This window comes from Armigeres subalbatus, chromosome 3 (assembly GCF_024139115.2).
Source record: "Armigeres subalbatus isolate Guangzhou_Male chromosome 3, GZ_Asu_2, whole genome shotgun sequence".
Classification (NCBI taxonomy): domain Eukaryota; kingdom Metazoa; phylum Arthropoda; class Insecta; order Diptera; family Culicidae; genus Armigeres; species Armigeres subalbatus.
Genome location: NC_085141.1, coordinates 134,878,273 through 134,898,366, shown reverse-complemented (window position 1 = coordinate 134,898,366; position 20,094 = coordinate 134,878,273). Strand labels below are relative to the sequence as shown.

Genomic DNA, 20,094 nt, shown 5'->3' with positions numbered 1-20,094 from the left:
GCTTCTGAGCCTCTTGAAAGGAGGCTTGAGCCTCTTGAAAGGAGGCTTCTGAGCCTCTTGAAAGGAGGCTTCTGAGCCTCTTGAAAGGAGGCTTCTGAGCCTCTTGAAAGGAGGCTTCTGAGCCTCTTGAAAGGAGGCTTCCTGAGCCTCTTGAAAGGAGGCTTCTGAGCCTCTTGAAAGGAGGCTTCTGAGCCTCTTGAAAGGAGGCTTCTGAGCTCTTGGAAGGAGGCTTCTGAGCCTCTTGGAAGGAGGCTTCCGAGCCTCTTGGAAGGAGGCTTCCGAGCCTCTTGAAAGGAGGCTTCCGAGCCTCTTGAAAAGAGGCTTCAAGCCTCTTGAAAGCAGGCTTCTGAGCCTCTTGAAAGGAGGCTTCCAAGCCTCTTAGAAGGAGGCTTCCGAGCCTCTTGAAATGAGGCTTCCGAGCCTCTTGAAAGGATGCTTCAGAGTCTCTTGAAAGGAGGCCTCCGAGCCTCTTGAAAGGAGGCTTCCGAGCCTCTTGAAAGGAGGCTTCCGAGCCTCTTGAAATGAGGCAACCGAGCCTCTTGAAAGAAGGCTTCCGAGCCTCTTGAAAGGAGGCCTCCGAGCCTCTTGAAAGGACCCAGACAACCACACATCGCATAAGAATGCACGATCAAAATCGTTTACCGATCCAAGTTTCATCAGATTCGCATTGTTGTGCAAAGCTCATCAGTTTATTTATAAATTTTCCCGCACAGTAGGCTATTTTACGAGTTTATTCCAGCTTCATTTGTTGACATCGCATATTCCTGCAATCAAACTCACAGGAAATCGGATTATCTGTCAAACAGAGTTTGTTATCACAAACTACATCGCAATGCATAACGAACAAACTCGCATAAAAATCGTGCACATCGCATACACTTCCGTGCAACGTCGGATAAGAAATACACTTATATCGCCTCCACTTTTGTACGTAAAAGTGTTTTCGCGACTGGTAAGCGATGAAATTTAGGCATAGGCATCGCATAAGAGAAAATCAATTCTATTATGCATGCATTCTGGTTGTCTGGGGAGGCTACCGAGCCTCTTGAAAGGAGGCTTCCGAGCCTCTTGAAAGGAGACTTCCGAGGCTCTTGAAAGGAGGCTTCCGAGGCTCTTGAAAGGAGACTTCCGAGGCTCTTGAAAGGAGGCTTGAGCCTCTTGAAAGGAGGCTCTGAGCCTCTTGAAAGGAGGCTTCTGAGCCTCTTGAAAGGAGGCTTCTGAGCCTCTTGAAAGGAGGCTTCTGAGCCTCTTGAAAGGAGGCTTCTGAGCTCTTGAAAGGAGGCTTCTGAGCCTCTTGAAAGGAGGCTTCTGAGCCTCTTGAAAGGAGGCTTCTGAGCCTCTTGAAAGGAGGCTTCTGAGCCTCTTGAAAGGAGGCTTCTGAGCTCTTGAAAGGAGGCTTCCGAGCCTCTTGAAAGGAGGCTTCCTGAGCCTCTTGAAAGGAGGCTTCTGAGCCTCTTGAAAGGAGGCTCTGAGCCTCTTGAAAGGAGGCTTCTGAGCCTCTTGAAAGGAGGCTCTGAGCCTCTTGAAAGGAGGCTTGAGCCTCTTGAAAGGAGGCTTCTGAGCCTCTTGAAAGGAGGCTCTGAGCCTCTTGAAAGGAGGCTTCTGAGCTCTTGAAAGGAGGCTTCCTGAGCCTCTTGAAAGGAGGCTTCTGAGCTCTCTTGAAAGGAGGCTTCTGAGCCTCTTGAAAGGAGGCTCTGGAGCCTCTTGAAAGGAGGCTTCTGAGCTTCTTGAAAGGAGGCTTCTGAGCCTCTTGAAAGGAGGCTTCCTGAGCCTCTTGAAAGGAGGCTCTGAGCCTCTTGAAAGGAGGCTTCTGAGCCTCTTGAAAGGAGGCTTCTGAGCCTCTTGAAAGGAGGCTTCTGAGCCTCTTGAAAGGAGGCTTCTGAGCCTCTTGAAAGGAGGCTCTGAGCCTCTTGAAAGGAGGCTTCTGAGCCTCTTGAAAGGAGGCTTCCTGAGCCTCTTGAAAGGAGGCTTCTGAGCCTCTTGAAAGGAGGCTTCTGAGCTCTTGAAAGGAGGCTTCCTGAGCCTCTTGAAAGGAGGCTTCCTGAGCCTCTTGAAAGGAGGCTTCCTGAGCCTCTTGAAAGGAGGCTCTGAGCCTCTTGAAAGGAGGCTCTGAGCCTCTTGAAAGGAGGCTTCTGAGCCTCTTGAAAGGAGGCTCTGAGCCTCTTGAAAGGAGGCTCTGAGCCTCTTGAAAGGAGGCTTCTGAGCCTCTTGAAAGGAGGCTTCTGAGCCTCTTGAAAGGAGGCTTCTGAGCCTCTTGAAAGGAGGCTTCTGAGCCTCTTGAAAGGAGGCTTCTGAGCCTCTTGAAAGGAGGCTCTGAGCCTCTTGAAAGGAGGCTCTGAGCCTCTTGAAAGGAGGCTCTGAGCCTCTTGAAAGGAGGCTTCCTGAGCCTCTTGAAAGGAGGCTTCCTGAGCCTCTTGAAAGGAGGCTTCCTGAGCCTCTTGAAAGGAGGCTTCTGAGCCTCTTGAAAGGAGGCTTCTGAGCCTCTTGAAAGGAGGCTTCGAGCCTCTTGAAAGGAGGCTTCTGAGCCTCTTGAAAGGAGGCTTCTGAGCCTCTTGAAAGGAGGCTTCTGAGCCTCTTGAAAGGAGGCCTGAGCCTCTTGAAAGGAGGCTTCTGAGCCTCTTGAAAGGAGGCTTCTGAGCCTCTTGAAAGGAGGCTTCTGAGCCTCTTGAAAGGAGGCTTCCTGAGCCTCTTGAAAGGAGGCTTTGAGCCTCTTGAAAGGAGGCTTCCGAGCCTCTTGAAAGGAGGCTTCCGAGCCTCTTGAAATGAGGCTTCCGAGCCTCTTGAAATGAGGCTTTTGAGCCTCTTCAAATGAGGCTTTCGAGCCTCTTGAAAGGAGGCTTTCCAGCCTCTTGAAAGGGGGCTTTTGAGCCTCTTGAAAGGAGGCTTCCGAGCCTCTTGGAAGGAGGCTTCCGAGCCTCTTGGAAGGAGGCTTCCGAGCCTCTTGAAAGGAGGCTTCCGAGCCTCTTGGAAGGAGGCTTCCGAGCCTCTTGGAAGGAGGCTTCCGAGCCTCTTGAAAGGAGGCTCTAGCAACGCAGCAACTAAACGGTTCGGAAAAAAGTCCTCACATCTCTTGAATTACGACTTCCGAACCTTTAAACTCTAGATTTTAGGTCAGAACCATATTCTTTACATTTTATTCGACATTTTGTTTTGATCATGTGGATTGCATTGAATATTTTTAAAATATGTTCATTCAACGTTTTGATTGAAATTGTAATCCGCCATTACGCATCTTTAGCCGAGGTACCCCCTGAGGCCAGAAGTTTTTTTCATACGAGAATCCCACTAATGCGTTGACTAATGCAGAATCCCGCTAATGCGTTCCACCCACAAAACTGTGATCCATTTAATCCGTAATTGTGTACCCATCCTACAACACATAAGAAGAAGCTCTTGCGCGTGTTTGTCCCAACACGCAGAACTGTGTCCCATTCATTGCGTTGCGTTGTAACATAGACATAGACATAAGCCCGCAGTCCACTGTTGACAAATATTTGTCAAGTTTGTCAAGTTTATCCGGACATCTATCAGGCTGATTAGAAATCGACATGGATTTCAGGCTGACTTGACAAATATTTATCATCATGACGAACAGTGTACTGAGGGCTATAGACATACTGATAACTGTCATGTATATACTTTAACTATCCTAGCAGCACACATGTTACTGCAACTCATATGTGACCAGATTTAGTCACAATCAATTTGCTGCAACCAGTTTTGTCCAACTTGTGCTGCTCGGGTATCTTACTCCAATTTCTTATGGATTTCCATTTGGGATTGAATAGCAATTCAGTTGGAGGTCCAAACTGAAAATGCATGAAAGCTATCATTTTCCTCCAAGCCCATATTCTCCGTTATTAGGAAAAGTAAGAAAGTGATTATATGATATCAACTACATCTGCGAGAGGCCAGTGACTCACCGACGCACTCATAAATATCAAGGAGTATGATGGTATTTAGTTTATGAGAATCATTATAAGCAAATGATTAAAAATTAATAAAAAGACGTTAGAGAGACTTTGCTATGAGTTTTATGTCATCCCGTTCTCATGAATGATGACTTGATTCCTATGAAAATGAACATTAATGCATAATTCGTGAACGAGTGAAAAATACTCTTGTATGCGGGAGTAACAACACGCAGCGTTGTGATCCATCTGATCCATAATTACATGGAGGCATTCCTACATGTGCGTCCCACCTCGCAGAACTTTGATTCATTCGACCCAAAATTACACAATTTTTTGTTGCCGGTATTCTACCAATACAAAAGAAAGAACTCTTACACGCGTATGTCCCAACGCCCAGAAATGTGATTGATTCGATCTACAGTTGCGAGCGTACCAACAACACAGAGAAAAAAATTCTTGTATGTGGGCGTCTCACAAAGCAGAGTTGTCATCCATCTGATCACAAATTACACCATTTTTTATGCGAGTATCCAATCAATGTAAAGTGGGACACTTTTGTATGCAGGCATGCCACAACGCAGAGTTTTGATACACCCTATCAAATATTTCACATCCGATCCATAATTACACCATATTTCATGCGAGCGTCCCACTAAAGGAAGGAACTTGTGTATGCAGGTGTCTCACAACGCAAAATTGTTATCCACCCGTTCCACAATTACATCATTTTTCTTGTGGGTTTCCCACCAAAGAAAAAAAAAGGTTTCCGGGCGTCCCACCACGCATAATTGTGATACATTCTATCAAATATTTCACCATTTTTGTTGGAGACATTCCGAACAGGAGAAGAAGGGCGTCCCACAACGCAGAATTTTGATCAATCTTGTCCAAGCACAAACTCTTGTGCGTGCGTCTCACCATGCAGAATTTTGATCTATCTAATGCACAATTACACCATTCTTCTCGTGAGCGTCCTATTTACGCAAAGAAAGAAACTCTTATATACTCTAATAAACTCTCAGAATTGGGACCCATTCGATCTACAATTACTCCATTTTTTGCGGGTGTCCCACCGCTCTTGTGCATAGAAAAGTTTGCTAAAATCGCAATGGAAAACCTTGATCTAATCACATCGCGCGCAGGAATTGCAATACGCAGAATTTCAATCCTTTCGTTCCTCAGTTAAATCAAACGGTTTTGCTGTATTTTTATTTTTAATCATTTTTTTCCAAGAATAGATCGACATTCGACAATTATCCCAAAAACAAGTCCATTCACAGTCTTTCGAAACTTTAAACATTTTTTGATTCAATATATCATTTTTTCATCATTATTTAATAACGATTACCATTGCCGATCATAAGTAAATTCAATTGTGATCAAATAGGCTTTGACCTTCTTCGCATGTAATTTGTTGAGAAAAACCAGATTAATCCACCTAGCGGTGATGGCGCCTTTCTCGCGCAAAAAGGTATTCCGTGTATAGTAGAAAATCGAAAATTTGTTTTCAATAAAATGAAATATCTGCAGTTATCAGACGTCGCAACTCATTTCTGATTAGTGCGCATGATAGTACATCCATGCGTGCATAATGCGCACTACTAATGAAATATTTCAAAATGTCGCGACTCGCGTCGCAGCGCGAGTGCTCAATCGCGCGGTCCGGTTTGGTGCCGGCCCGACAATAATAAATGTAGCCTTTACGCTTACACCTCGATGATGTATTCCGTGTATAGTAGAAAATCGAAAATTTGTTTTCAATAAAATGAAGTATCTGCAGTTATCAGACGTCGCAACTCATTTCTGATTAGTGCGCATGATAGTACATCCATGCGTGCATAATGCGCACTACTCATGAAATATTTCAAAATGTCGCGACTCGCGTCGCAGCGCGAGTGCTCAATCGCGCGGTCCGGTTTGGTGCCGGCCCGACAATACAAGAAAGGCAAAACAGTTACACCGTCTAATGTTGTGATAGAAAATTTACACTAGTAGACGACAGATGGCGCTGCCAAAAGTTTCTCGAAATTCCTATGTTCGAATTTTGACTTTCGGACAATTTCATAGTACTATGAAACTGAACGAAGAGCATACTTACGCCTAAATGCGTGCAACACGAGCATCTTTATAGTACGATGAAACTCTTAATGGGAAGCCACGGATAAAATATTCATAGATGCACGGCATTTTCGTAACACATTATTGTTCTTTCTGATTATGTCTCATCACTATTTTAATATTATCTATTTTTTGCAATTTGCAATTATTATGAAATTCAATAGTGATCAACAGCGTTTTAGTCTCTGTCGGATGCAACTTGTTGCAAGAAAATCGGTTAAGAGTTTCTATGTGAAAATTTGGCTAATGTTTTTATGGCATTTTGTGCACACACACACGCACACACATACACACACACGCACACACGGACAGACAGACATTTGTTCAGCTCATCGAGCTGAGTCGAATGGTATATAACACTATGGGTCTAAGGGACTTCTATCAAAAGTTCGATTTTGGAGTGAAATGATAGCCTTTCGGTACAACTTAGTTGTACGAGAAAGGCAAAAATGGAACATTTGTCAATTGGTAGGTATCGTTGGGTCTGGATTCACCCTGATAAGTGATGTGCTCTACAGGGGGTAGGGTCATTTAGTCGAAACTCATACAGCCGAAAGCCATTTGGCCGAAACCCACCTGGTCGAACGTCATATGGGTCCAATGGGTCGTACGGCTGAATATGTCATTTGGCCGAATAGACCATTCGGCCGAATAGCACGGCTGACTATTTTATTTGGCCAGAAGTGGAACGTCTCACTACTTACCTCTCACAGTGAAAAGTGAGAAAGTAGGAGTGCAAAGGGTGAAGTTCATCGTTTTCTTTCTCACTTTTCACTCAACATTTCACACTTCTCACTACTCACTTCTCACTGTGAAATGTGATTATTGTGAAGTGAGAAGTGAGACATCTCATTCCGCACCATGTACTCATTTCTCATTTTTTACTGTAAAAAGTGAGAAGTGTGGAGTGAGTAGTAAGATGTCTCACTTCTCACTTCACACTAGTCATTTCTCATTAGTCATTTTTAAGAGAAGTGTCTCAGTCATCATTTTTCATTTCTTAATTCTAACATCTTATTTCGCTCTTCTCAGTTTTGAAGTTTTGAATGAGAAGTGAGACGTCTCACTTCTTACTTTTCACTTTTCATTACTCCCATCTCACTGTGAAAAGTGAAAAGTAAGAAGTTAGAAACGAGAGGCATCACGCTTGCTCCTCATTTCTCACTTCTTACTATTTCCAGTAGTCCTTTTTGCCAAGCGACCATTAAAGCCAAACGGCATTTTCGCAAATACCCTATTCGGCTGAATCAAATAACCTATTCGACCAAATTACCTTTTCGGCTGTACGGTCCTTTCGGCCTAATGGTCTGTTAAGCCAAATGGTATATTCGTCCAAACAACTTTCGACCTAGTAGCATGGTTTTCGGTCAAATGAATCTTCCCGCAGTTATTCGAACGGCTTCTTCTATTCAGCATATTTTGTTCAATTGACGATACTACCAGATAGATCGGAGTCTATTCTTTCTGTTGGGCACATAAGTTGACCAAAATACAGTCAAATCTCCATAAGTCGATACTGAAATGAAAATATCGATATGTGGAATAGAAATTTCTTGGAAAGTTGTTTGAAGGAACAATCACAGTAGCTTAGACCAAATTTTTATTATGATTATTTCTTGCATTGAGTCAATATCGAGTTATAGAACATCGCCTAATGGAGGTTTGACTGTACTTTAATTGTCGTTTAAAAAATCAAGATCAGAATCAAATGATAAATACTACAATGATTACACCGTGTCCAATATATTCTCATACACTTTTTTATCTCGTACGTGCGTGCCGCTTGCAATCGATTTTAACAATAACCATTAAAATACGAATAATAATTGTGAAATAATCAAAGTTTGAATTTGTATGAGAATATATTGGACACGGTGTAAATTGTCTACAGCCGGCTCCTTTCGACACTTGATATCAGATCGGTTGCTTTCCACCTATATGAAACATTCACTAATCCCAACCATTGAAAAAAAGTTCAATCTGCAAATTCGATACTTACCATAATGAATCCATCGTGTGCTCTTATCAGCTGACGACCACGCGGCTGAGCTACGTAGGCGCTCAGTGAATGCAAGAACCTGTAAACAAACAAACAAGACAAAAACAGAAACACAAATCAGCCACTTTCAATCGAAAGACGATACATTCGAACTCTGCCGGATGATAATGAAGAAGAAAAAGAACGTGTAATGGATTTTCAGTTTTTATTTCGAGAAGGCCACTCTCATTAACGATCCCGCAATAAAAGGAAGGGCCCATCGCCGCGTCACATCGCTTTTATGTCGTATGAGCAGAAACCTTACGCAAGCAACCGCCGCCGAGTCGGGGTCCTAAATCAAAAAAATGCATTTCTGCAGCATTATTCGAGCTGCATCCACCCGGACTGCGATTACCGAACGCCTCTTCACCGCGACCAGCAATCGACGAGGATCGCGTTTTGTTTGATTTTTTGGCAGCCAGTCAGTTTGGCTTCTTGGTCCGGTGGTTTCCTTTTCAACTGTATGGGGCGTCCGGGCCGGCAGGGTTGCATTTAAATTTAAAATTTATTATTTGTTTCCTATGGCTTTTCTGACACTTCGGGTTGGGTGTGAAATGAATCTGTTCAATAAGGACGGCCGAGTTTTGCCAGTTCCAAAGATAACTTTTGCCAAAAAAAAAACGAATTAACTGGCTCGCGTCTTCGTTCGTCTGCGAGGTCCATCAGGGACAGAAAGTGGATCGAAGTCGAAGCACGCACAGCACCGAAAGGGGGCTGAAATTATTCTTGTGTCTTATCACGCGTAAACTTGATCGAAAGCTTGTTTTGCCCCCTTTTATGTCAATATTTATCCCGGCGACTGAAACGACGACATGGTCGTCGTCGTTGTCGTCAGCCGCGTGACTGGCTCAGCCGCCGCGCCTGTCGCGGGGTCCCTTCGCCCGTGTTCATTGATCTATGATGATGCAAGTGAAGGTGGTCGAGCCCATAACCGTACCGACAAACGATATTACATTGCAACCACCACAGTTTTGTGCCATTCCTCTGCGACGTTTTCGGGGACCGTTCTTCTGCCTGTCCGATTTTAATGGGTCTCGTGTAGTGGCTACGGCGGCGGGCGGTCCGCGGCTGCCAGTCGCGCGGCGGTTTGTCTGTTTGGTCTGCTTAACTTGTTAACATGTCGCACACGTACTCGGACGAATGTATCGTTGCGGTCGCGGCGGTGTCCCTCCGAGGGACACATACGTCTGCTGGCACTGGCAGAGACCCGCGAAAACAGGTGCTTTGATTTTGAGACCGTTCCTTTTTTTCATGCCTTCGGATGCAATGGAAGATGACTGTTACTTTTTTTCAGGTTCCGAGAGCCTTTTTTGAAAGGGATAATGCATTGGCTGTTTCCCCTTTCGGCGAAGTTGAATGCTATCGATGAGTGATCTGGTTTACATGATACCGGGAATTGGTCATGCATATTATGGGGACGACCTTCGAAGGGTAAATTGCAATCATTAATCTTCGGGCTGGGCGAGTTTTGGTGCCATGCGCCATTATTCAGATGACACAACTGAATGTCGTTGGTAATTGAAAGGATGGGGAGCAAGGTGATCTTATTTTTCAAGAAAGTAGAACAAAATAACAGTCGATACTTTCTAGATAAATAACAGTGTTAGCTCCACTGTCATTTGAATTGTTCGACAAGTTTTAAACACATTTAAAATAAGGTAGTGTTCATGGTTGGAAAATGTAACTTGCATCGACCAAATATATTATTTAGCCCAATCCAAGGTCCAATCCCTTTTGACCGAAAACCTTGGTAGGCCGAGCCGATAGTTTGACCGGAAATTATATCGTCGAACAAATCATAGGCCGAAAGTCATTCCCACAACCAGGCATGAAGGCCGAAGAATTCATGAAACCAAACATGTTATCTGTGCGAAACGGTCGTACAGTCGAATGAATCGTTTTGCAGAACGACGACTTTCTCGTAAATGCAATTTGACCGAATGGGTTATTCGCTCAAAAAAGTTATTTGCTGAATGAACAACTTGGGTAAAGAAATAGATAGACTGATCAAATTGCTACCAGAGACCGAGAATACCTCTGCATCGCCACATTTACCACGGGAAGAATGTTGTGTTAGTTGGGTGCGTTAATCAGAAACATAGATCGGGATTCACTATACGTAAAGCGATATGACCTATGCACCTTATATTTTACGAATCAGTACGTATTCAATAGTATTAGTATTTCCTCATCTGATCTATTAGAATGAATAGACCAAGCAACAACTACCAGTGTAATAAACATCACTATTATCAGATTTATTTAGCTAGCGTAGCATTTGTTTAAGCATTATTCGCTTAAGAATGAAGTATTTATTCATCAACAACTAGCAATATATTTTCAAATTTACTTTACAGTAGATAAAAAACGTTTATTCAACAACTTTATTAAAAAATCAGATATAATGTTGGCTAGTTCGTATAACATGATTGCGGCTAAGTAATTTTTCTTCTTCTTCAATGGCTCTACATTCCAACTGGAATTTGGCCTGCTTTTCAACTTCTTCTTACTCTTCAAATGCTCTAAATTCCAACTGTAACTTGGCCTGCTGTTCAACTTAGTATTCTACTAGCATTTCCTCAGTTAATTGATAGCTTTTCTATGTCCGACAAGCACAGTGGATACACTATGCTTAGGGAGTCGAGAATGTTTCCCACCCGAAAACATCCTAGACCGAGAATCGAACTCGGACCGGACCGAGAGTCGAACTCGTTATTGCTATTTTTCTGATTTCGTGTGTACTGACATCTAATGTTATGAAAAGTCTGTAGCTCTTAAGTTGGCTGATTCAGAGCAATTTTATCTACTTTGGTTAGGGTGTCCCACAAAAAACAGTATTTTTGATCTACTTTTTTTGGAAAAGTCGTCTTCGGGTGACTTTAAGAGCTAATAAAAAGCAATTTTGGTGTATAAATATGCTCAATATCTTTTGCCGATCACATATTTAGAGCAACTCTCTTACTAGGATTAGGGCGTTGATCTGCATATTATATTTTTCATTGCTCACGAATGTCACCTTTTAAATAATTTTGAGTTTGATTTCCAAAATGCATATTTTGCTATAAGAACATCGCCTGATGTATCTTTTTCCGTTGTCGAGTTATATCCATTTGTTTTAACCTCCTCGTAACTCGCTTCAACTTTCATAACACGAGAACTCGCGTGTTGTAAAAAGTCCGAAAGTCAATTATATTGAAGTCAATTGAAATGATATCAACGTGATTTTTTCGGGAAAATAATAAACTGTCATTAAGGCAGAGCATTAGTGATTAATCATAGATTTAATCATGATTAATGAATAATGGGTTATTTAATCATTATTCATTAATCATAATCATACAACAAACACGATTTAATCATTAATCACTAATCGTTAATCATAGAATTTTACATTAAATCATTAATCACTAATCATATTCATAATTGTTTTGAGTTTATTCATTAATCATCAATTTTAATCATTGCATTCATCGCTTTTATTCATTAATCTTTAATCTTAATCATATAATTTTTATGCCTTTTAATAACCCAATTTGGTAGAAAGGTTACATGCTTATTGATCACTATGCAAATCATTCAATTTGATTATTCATAATCATTAATCATTAATCATATCGATCGTTAATCATTAATCATACACATATTGTGCCAACATTTAATCACGATCGGTAATCGTTAATCACACTCCAAACGTTTTATTCATTAATCATAATCGTTAATCATTGTCAAAAATTTATTTAATCGTTAATCATAGTCATTAATCATTGTCAAAAACGAATAAATCATTATTCATAATCTTCAATCATAGAGTTGAATGATTTAATCATAACAAATTTAATCATTCATTGGAAGCTTTATTCATTAACGCTCTGCATTAAGGATACATTTTAAGTCTGCTGAATCTTCTGCTGGACCTCCGGAAAATCCGGACCAACGGAACACCGGAGCAAATAGTCAATTTTATGAATAAATGGCGCGATGTTTCTTATAATATTTTCGAACATCCTGGTGTCTATGATCGATCCCATGCGGCACTATGAGTCAAAGAGAAAAATGATTTGGAATTCTTCCACTTGGCGGCGCCAGTGTATACGTACCTACCAGTTTGGTTCGATAGCTCGGGATCTATGGTATTTATAAAATGGCCGTCTCCTACAAAGTTATTCGAGGTTTGGAAACCAATATGTCGAGAAACTGTTTAGTTTAGAACTCATCCGCAAGGTGGCGCGTCTCACTAGTAACTTTGCGTTTCTCCCTTTTTTCAGCGAGAAGTGATAAATGGGCAGTGAGAAGTGAGACGTATCTCTTCTCATTCCTAATTGCTTACTTTTCAAATGACCTATTCGGCCAATGACTAACTTTACCTACTTACGAATCCTGTACACCTCCGGTGGTGCAAAGGGCCGACTTGAAAGATCTCCATCCTGAGCGTTGCCCAGCTAACGCTTTAACCTGGTGCCAGGTTAGATTTCGGTCGACTTCTATTATTTTTTTTATTGAGGCTTCGCCGCCAAGAGCCTCTGGGTCTGCCTCTGCTGCGATGTCCCGCTGGATTCCAGTCGAATGCTTGTTTACAGATTTCGTTTCCACCCCTACGTAGATTGTGGCCGACCCAGCCCCACTTTCGATCCCCAATTTCTGTTGCTATCGGCCTCTGGAGACAACGATGATGAAGCTCGTTGTGTGAGATCCAGTTTTTAGGCCACCAGGCCCAAATTATATACCGCAGGCAACTGTTGATGAACACCTGCAGCCGTTGAGTGTTCTCCACTGATACACACCATGTTTCGCTAGCAAATAACAGCACAGAATTCACGTTAGAGTTCAAAATTCGTATTAGGTAAGGTAAGGTAAGGTAGGTAGGTAGCTTACTGAAGCCTCTCAAATACCACGAAAAATGGAGATAGAAGAAAAAGAGAATGTTATTTTTGGCAACCGACCCGGCAACGAAATAAGGACTATGATTGGAAACTTGGTACCTGGAATGTCAGGACCCTAAATGAACCTGGACGAGTGAGCCTTCTGGCTCGTGAACTGCAGAAGGTTGGAGTGAACGTGGCTGCTATTCAAGAAGTCCGATGGCCTAGATCCGGAGAACGTGAATTCCGAGCCGTGGACCCCACGACCAATACTGCATTCAAGTGTAACATCTATCACAGCGGCGGTGAAAAAGCAGAGCATGGAGTTGGTTTCGTAGTGATGGGCAAGCAGATGAAGCGAGTGATGCGGTGGAAACCCATTAGCGAACGAATCTGTGTGTTGAGGATACGGGGCATATTCTTCAATTACAGCCTAATCAACGTTTACGCACCGACAAACGATAAATCCGACGACGTGAAGGACACGTTTTATGAATATCTTGATAAAGCCTATGGAGAGTGCCCAAAGCATGACGTGAAAATTGTTATCGGAGACGCTAACGCTCAGGTCGGTAGAGAGGACTTTTTCCGTCCCATAATCGGTAGGGAGAGCCTTCACTCCGCTACCAATGACAACGGCCTACGGCTAGTGAATTTTGCTGCTGCCAGAGGGATGGCCATCAGTAGCACCTTCTTTGCACGAAAGAACATCCGGAAGCACACCTGGAGACACCCAAATGGTGAAACTTGCAACCAGATAGACCATGTTCTGGTGGATGGGCGCCATTTCTCGGATGTTATCGATGTGCGGACATTCAGAGGGCCGAACATTGACTCTGATCACTACCTCGTTGTCAGTAAAATTCGATCACGGTTGTCAACTGTATCGAACGAAAGATCACAGCGAACGATGCGTTACAATATCCAGCGATTGTCGGCGGAAGGAGTATCGGCTGAGTACCGCCAGAAGCTCGACGAACGAATAAGTGCAATCAACGTTAGCGACAACATCAACGATCTAAGGGAGTCGATCCATGGAGCGGTGAGCACAACAGCACGAGAAGTGGTAGGCACTGCACAGAGGCGACCCAGAACGGGTTGGTTCGATGTGGAGTGTCAGAGAGTGACAGACGAGAAGAACGTTGCCAGAAGCCGGATGTTGGTGTCAGGTACCCGATTCTATTCGATCGGTACAAGGAAGCAAGAGCAGCCGAAAAACGAACCCACCGCAGGAAGAAAAAAGAGTACGAAGAACAAGTTATTAGTGAGGCGCAGGAAAAAATGGAGCAGAACGATATGCGGAGGTTTTATGAGTCTGTCAATGGCGTGCGAAGAAAGACAGCGCCATCTCCCGTCATGTGCAACGACCAACAAGGGAATTTGCTGACAGATAAAACTGAAGTGGCTGCCAGGTGGAAGCAACACTTCGAGACTTTGTTGAATGGAGGAAGTGAGGGTGCATCGGTGAACAGAATAAATATTAGCGACGATGGACAAGCTGTGGAATCACCTACACTAGATGAGGTGAAAAAAGCTGTCAAAGAGCTGAAAAACAATAAGGCTGCGTGGAAGGACCAGCTCCCGGCTGAACTTCTCAAACATGGCAGTGAGCAGCTTTATGAAGTTCTGCACCATATTATGTCGAAAATATGGGAAGACGAGGAAATGCCTGCTAGCTGGTTGGACGACCTCATTTGCCCTCTCTTTAAGAAAGGGCACAGACTGGAGTGCGCCAATTACCGAGGAATAACCCTCCTTAATTCGGCGTACAAAATTATATCCCGTATTCTGTTCAACAGATTGAGACCGCTTGAAGAATCCTTCGTCGGCGAATACCAAGCAGGTTTTCGTGAGGGCCGATCAACGACGGATCAAATGTTTACCCTGAGACTAATCCTTGATAAATTCCGGGAGTACAACTTGCAGACACATCATCTGTTTATTGATTTCAAGGCGGCGTACGATTCAGTGAAACGGAATGAATTATGGCAAATTATGCTTGAACATGGTTTTCCGGCGAAACTGATACGGCTGATTCGTATAACGTTGGACGGGTCGAAATCAAGTGTAAGGGTTGCGGATGAAATATCGACGTCATTTGTTACCGTAGATGGATTAAAGCAGGGTGATGCACTCTCGAACCTACTGTTCAATATAGCGCTCGAGGGAGCGATTAGGAGAGCTGGTGTGAAAAGAAGCGGTACCATTATCACAAAATCGCATATGCTCCTGGGATTTGCGGACGATATCGATATTATCGGAATTGATCGCCGTGCCGTGGAAGAGGCTTTTGCGCCTTTTAAGAGGGAGACAGCGAGGATTGGACTCACGATCAATACCAGCAAAACGAAGTACATGGTCGCTGGCAATCAACGTGGGTTCATTAGTGGTGGTGGTAGCGAAATAGTGCTGGATGGTGAAAAATTTGAAGTGGTAGAAGAATTTGTGTATCTTGGAACATTAGTGACGTGCGATAATGATGTTACCCGCGAGGTGAAAAGGCGTATTGCAGCTGCAAATAGGGCTTATTACGGACTTCATAACCAGCTTAAGTCCCGTAGTTAGGGTGTCCAACAAAAAACAGTATTTTTGATCTACTTTTTTTTTGGAAAAGTCGTCTTCGGGTGACTTTAAGAGCTAAAAAAAAGCAACTTTTGGTGAATAAATATGCTCAATATCTTTTGCCGATTACTTATTTAGAGCAACTCTTTTACTAGAATTGGGGCGTTGATCTGCATATTATATTTTTCATTGCTCACGAATGTCACCTTTTAGAGAATTTTGAGGCTTTCCAAAACGCATATTTTGCTATAAGAACATCGTCTGATGTATCTTTTTCCGTTGTCGAGTTATATCCATTTGTTTCAACCTTCCGCAACTCGCTTCAACTTTCATAACACGAGAACTCGCGTGTTGTAAAAAGAACAACAGTCCGAAAATCAATTATATTGAAGTCAATTAAAATGATATCAACGTGATTTTTTCGGGAAAATAATAAACTGTCATTAAGGATACATTTTAAGTTTACTGAATCTTCTGCTAGACCTCCGGAAAATCCGGACCAACGGAACACCGGAGAAAATAGTCAATTTTCTGAATAAATGGCGCGATGTTTCTTATAATATTTTCGAACATCCTGGTTTAGTGAAACAAATTCTTAATCCATCTATGATCGATCCCATGCGGCACTATGAGTCAAGGAAAAAAAAATATTTGGAATTCTTCCACTTGGCGGCGCTGGTGTATACGTACCAGTTTGGTTCAAGGGCGTAGCCAGAGCGGGGCAAGGGGCCGTCGACCCCCCCCCCCCTAAATGGTGGTAAGATTGAACGGGAATGAATTCCCTTAACATGTGCACTTCACAATCCAATCATATTCAGAAATAGGTGGTTGAAATTCAAAAGATTCTCAAAAATTTATTAGGGTATCCAGGATCCATAATACATATGAAAGTTCAAAACAACTCGAAACATTTCGGGGTCATAAATTCTCCTTAAAATCCTTCTAGAAGCTCCCCTGGGAACTTCTTAATTCCTCCGGGAAGTTATCCACAAATTCTCATGTAATTGTAATTCCTTTTTATCTAGAAACCCCTCACTAACTTTTTTTTAGGGAATTCATGAGGAAATTCCTTGAAGATTTTTTTTCTTTTTTCTAAGTTTTACTTCTAGACATTTCTTCAGCTATTCTTCCAGCAAAATCTCCGGCATTTCTTCTGGAATGTATTCGAGAGTTCCTTCACGAATACATACGGAATTTCCTCTCGAAATTCCACCACAAGTTTCTTCAAAAATTTATGACAGAAACTCTCCGATTTCGCTCCATAATTTCACTTGTAAATCTATAAGAAATTCCTTCGGGAATTCTTCAAGGAACTTCTTCAGGCATTTCTGTACTCTGAATGTACTGAATGTACTCCAGAATTTAATTCGGAAATTAATTTGAGAGTTCCTCCAGGATATCTTCCATTGAGTTCTTCCAGGAATTTCTTCAGAACAAACGCCCGGGAATGCATCCAGTAATTTCATCAGCAATTCATCTGGGAATACTTTCAGGATTTCATCTGGGAATTTCGGCATTAATTCCTCCTGGTATTTTATCCGGGAATTACTTCTGATATTTCTCCGGGAATTCCTTCAGGAACTTCTCCAAGAATTATTTCAGGACTTCCTTGTGGGAATTCCTCCGGAAGTGCTTGAGGGAGTACCTCCGGGAGATCCTCCAGGAGTTTTACCAAGAGTTCCTCCGGGAATCCTTCCAGGAACTCCACAGGGAATTCCTGGATTCGAGGTGAGTCAGCCTTGGACTGAAAACTTTCCAAATAAAGATAATAATAATATTTGAGGTTATGGCTTTCAGTCTTCTTATGCTCAAAAACGGGTTTTACGTTTTTATCCGACGTTTCGGTTACATATATTGTACCTTTATCAAGGAGTTAACTAAGTCCGGTTTTATTGTTACATTGTCTTAGCATTTCCTAATAAAACGGGACTTAGTTAACTTAGCGACTTAGAATTCCTCTGATAATTTCTACGGGAATTCCTCCGGATTTTCCTCCGGTGGGAATTGCTCTTCTGAGGTGTATCTCCCGGAGGAGTTCCCGAAGGAACTGCCGGAGGAGCTCCCGTAAGAACTCTCGAAAGAATTTCAGGAGGAACTCCTAGAAGAATTCCTAGAGGACCTCCCGGAGGAACTCCCACAGCCTATTTGATAATAAATATTATTTCAGAGCGGATTTGTTTAGAAATTCAAATATCATTATTGTTGTTTAATAAACGCACATCGCGAACGTTGCATTGTGGGCATGGATGCGTCTCGTTTATTAGCGTGGCGTTCTAGTACAAAACGATGACTTCAATTCCCAGCGCAACGTGCTATTTTGATCCAGCCTTTACTGTTGGTTGTGGATTTCGTTTCAAAGTTTTTGGAAGAAAATAGTGCCAAGCACTAATATTCATGTGTTTTCATAAAACCACTATAAAACTATGAATTAGAAGACCCAAAAAGTTGCCCTCCCCTGCTCGAAATCCTGGCTACGCTACGGTTCGATAGCTCGGGATCTATGGTATTTAGAAAATGGCCGTCTTCTACAAAGTTATTCGAGGATTGGAGTCCAATATGTCGAGAAACTGTTTAGTTTAGTTTAGAATTCATTTCGCAAGAGGTGGCGCGTCTAACTGGTCACTTTGCGCTTCTCACCTTTTACAGCGAGAAGCGATAAATGAGTAGTGAGAAGTGAGACGTCTCTATTCTCATTCCTAATTGCTTACTTTTCAAATGACCTATTCGGCCAAACAACTTTCGGCCTAGAGGCATTCGGCCAAACGACCCTTCCCCAGATGTTGAGAAACTATTTAATTCAGAATTCAGCCATAAGCCGGTGCTAATGTATATGAGAGATCAGTTTAGTTCAATATTTCGAAATCTTTCTTCTTCTTATTGGCATTACATCCCCACACTGGGACAGAGCCGCCTCGCAGCTAAGTGTTCATTAAGCACTTCCACAGTTATTAACTGCCAGGTTTCTAAGCCAGGTTACCATTTTTGAAATCGTATATCATGAGGCTAGCACGATGATACTTTTATGCCCAGGGAAGTCGAGACAATTTCCAATCCAAAAATTGTCTAGACCGGAACCGGGAATCGAACCCAGCCACCCTCAGCATGGTTTTGCTTTGTAGCCGCGCGTCTTACCGCACGGCTAAGGAGGGCCCTTTCGAAATCTTTGGAATTTAGAAAATTGCCGTCTTCTACAAAGTTGTTCGAGGATTGTAAATGTAAACCAATATGTTGAAAAATTGTGAAGTTTAAAATTCATCCGCAGAGTAGTGCTAGTGCATGTGAGACCACCAGTTTGGTTATATACCCCTATAAATCAATATACAATATACAAAAACTGTTTAGTTTGGATTACATCCACTGGGGGTGATATATGGGTCAACCCGTTTTGTCAGATATCCTAGGATATGTGGGATTTAAAAGTGCCGTCATTTACAGTTCATTGGGATTGGAAAACCAATGTGTTTAGAAAAGTGTGCCTGGCAGTCATATGGCTATCGTTTCTGCCTCATACGCAGGAGCTCGTGTGTTCGATCTCAAGCCCATTATCATACTTTGTATCTTTTTCTACATTTCTCATGTTTCAGCAATCGATAGAACAGGAAATGGGTTTCCGCACCCTTTTCATTTCAATCCTGTACCTTCAACTTGACTAGTCTAACAGTAACTTTTAGAATTGGAAACGCAGGAAAAACTTGTTCCTTACATACATGAGCTGAAGTTGATTGTTTTCGGTTAAATAAGACCTTTAGTAGCATTCAGTGGTCATTTTCAGAAATGGTTTAGAAGAAAAATTTCGGTCTATGACGAACTGTACAAAACGACCATTTTCACGTACGTTCCAGATTTGTTGAAAGACCGGCTGGTTGCTACTTGCGGTCATTGTAGAGCAAGACTTTGAAATATCTCCATGAACACCGTCAGAAATGATTTAGAAAAAATCGCGCAGCTCTAGGACGAACTTCACTAAATGGCCATTTTTACGTATATTCCGGATTCCCCAGAAATTCGTGAAAGCCATGGTGGCCACTGCGGCCATAGCAGAGTAAGAGCTGTGTAATAACTGGAAGATCACCGTCAGAAATGGTTTAGCTTTTCAAAATGACAATTTTAACTGACGTTCCAGATTATCCGCAAGGCCGTCTGGTGACCACCTGCGCTTATAGCTGAGTAAGAGCTGTTGAAAGCTTGATGCACTTAGTATTCGGCCGTTTATTTCCAATTACTGCGGCGTCTTACCGCACGGCTAAGGAGGGCCCCTCTAACCAACATGATCAGGAGGAATGATTTCAAAGTATTTAAAATTACCGAATTTGGCTGTAAAAACTGTCAAACGTTATCGGGAAACACTATTGCTGGATCGCGTAGAACAAAACAACCGTAGAAATGGAACATACGACCAGAAACTACAAGTGAAAGTCTGCAGAGCAGTTTGGAACAATTCTGGGATTTCCTTCCTTAATTAGGCAAAAGGTTCACTGCGCCGTATAGCACAGCTCAAATAATCTGTCGGCGTGAAAGTTTCAAGTCGTATAATGGTTGCCTGGTTGAACGTGGTTGCCAAACATCATGCAAGAATGCTGGTCGAGCAAGTTCTGACGAAATA

The 20,094-nt window shown here is 42.5% G+C and overlaps 1 protein-coding gene across 1 annotated transcript in view; it reads right to left on the bottom strand.

The window, feature by feature from the left end:
- The window catches only part of LOC134227832 (helix-loop-helix protein delilah), a 203,326-nt gene that overhangs the window by 103,505 nt on the left and 79,727 nt on the right, over window positions 1-20,094 (bottom strand). Inside the window, exon 2 of the mRNA XM_062709514.1 lies at window positions 8,032-8,110. The gene's annotated coding sequence lies outside the window, so the exon portion shown is untranslated. The remainder of the gene's footprint in view (window positions 1-8,031; window positions 8,111-20,094) is intronic.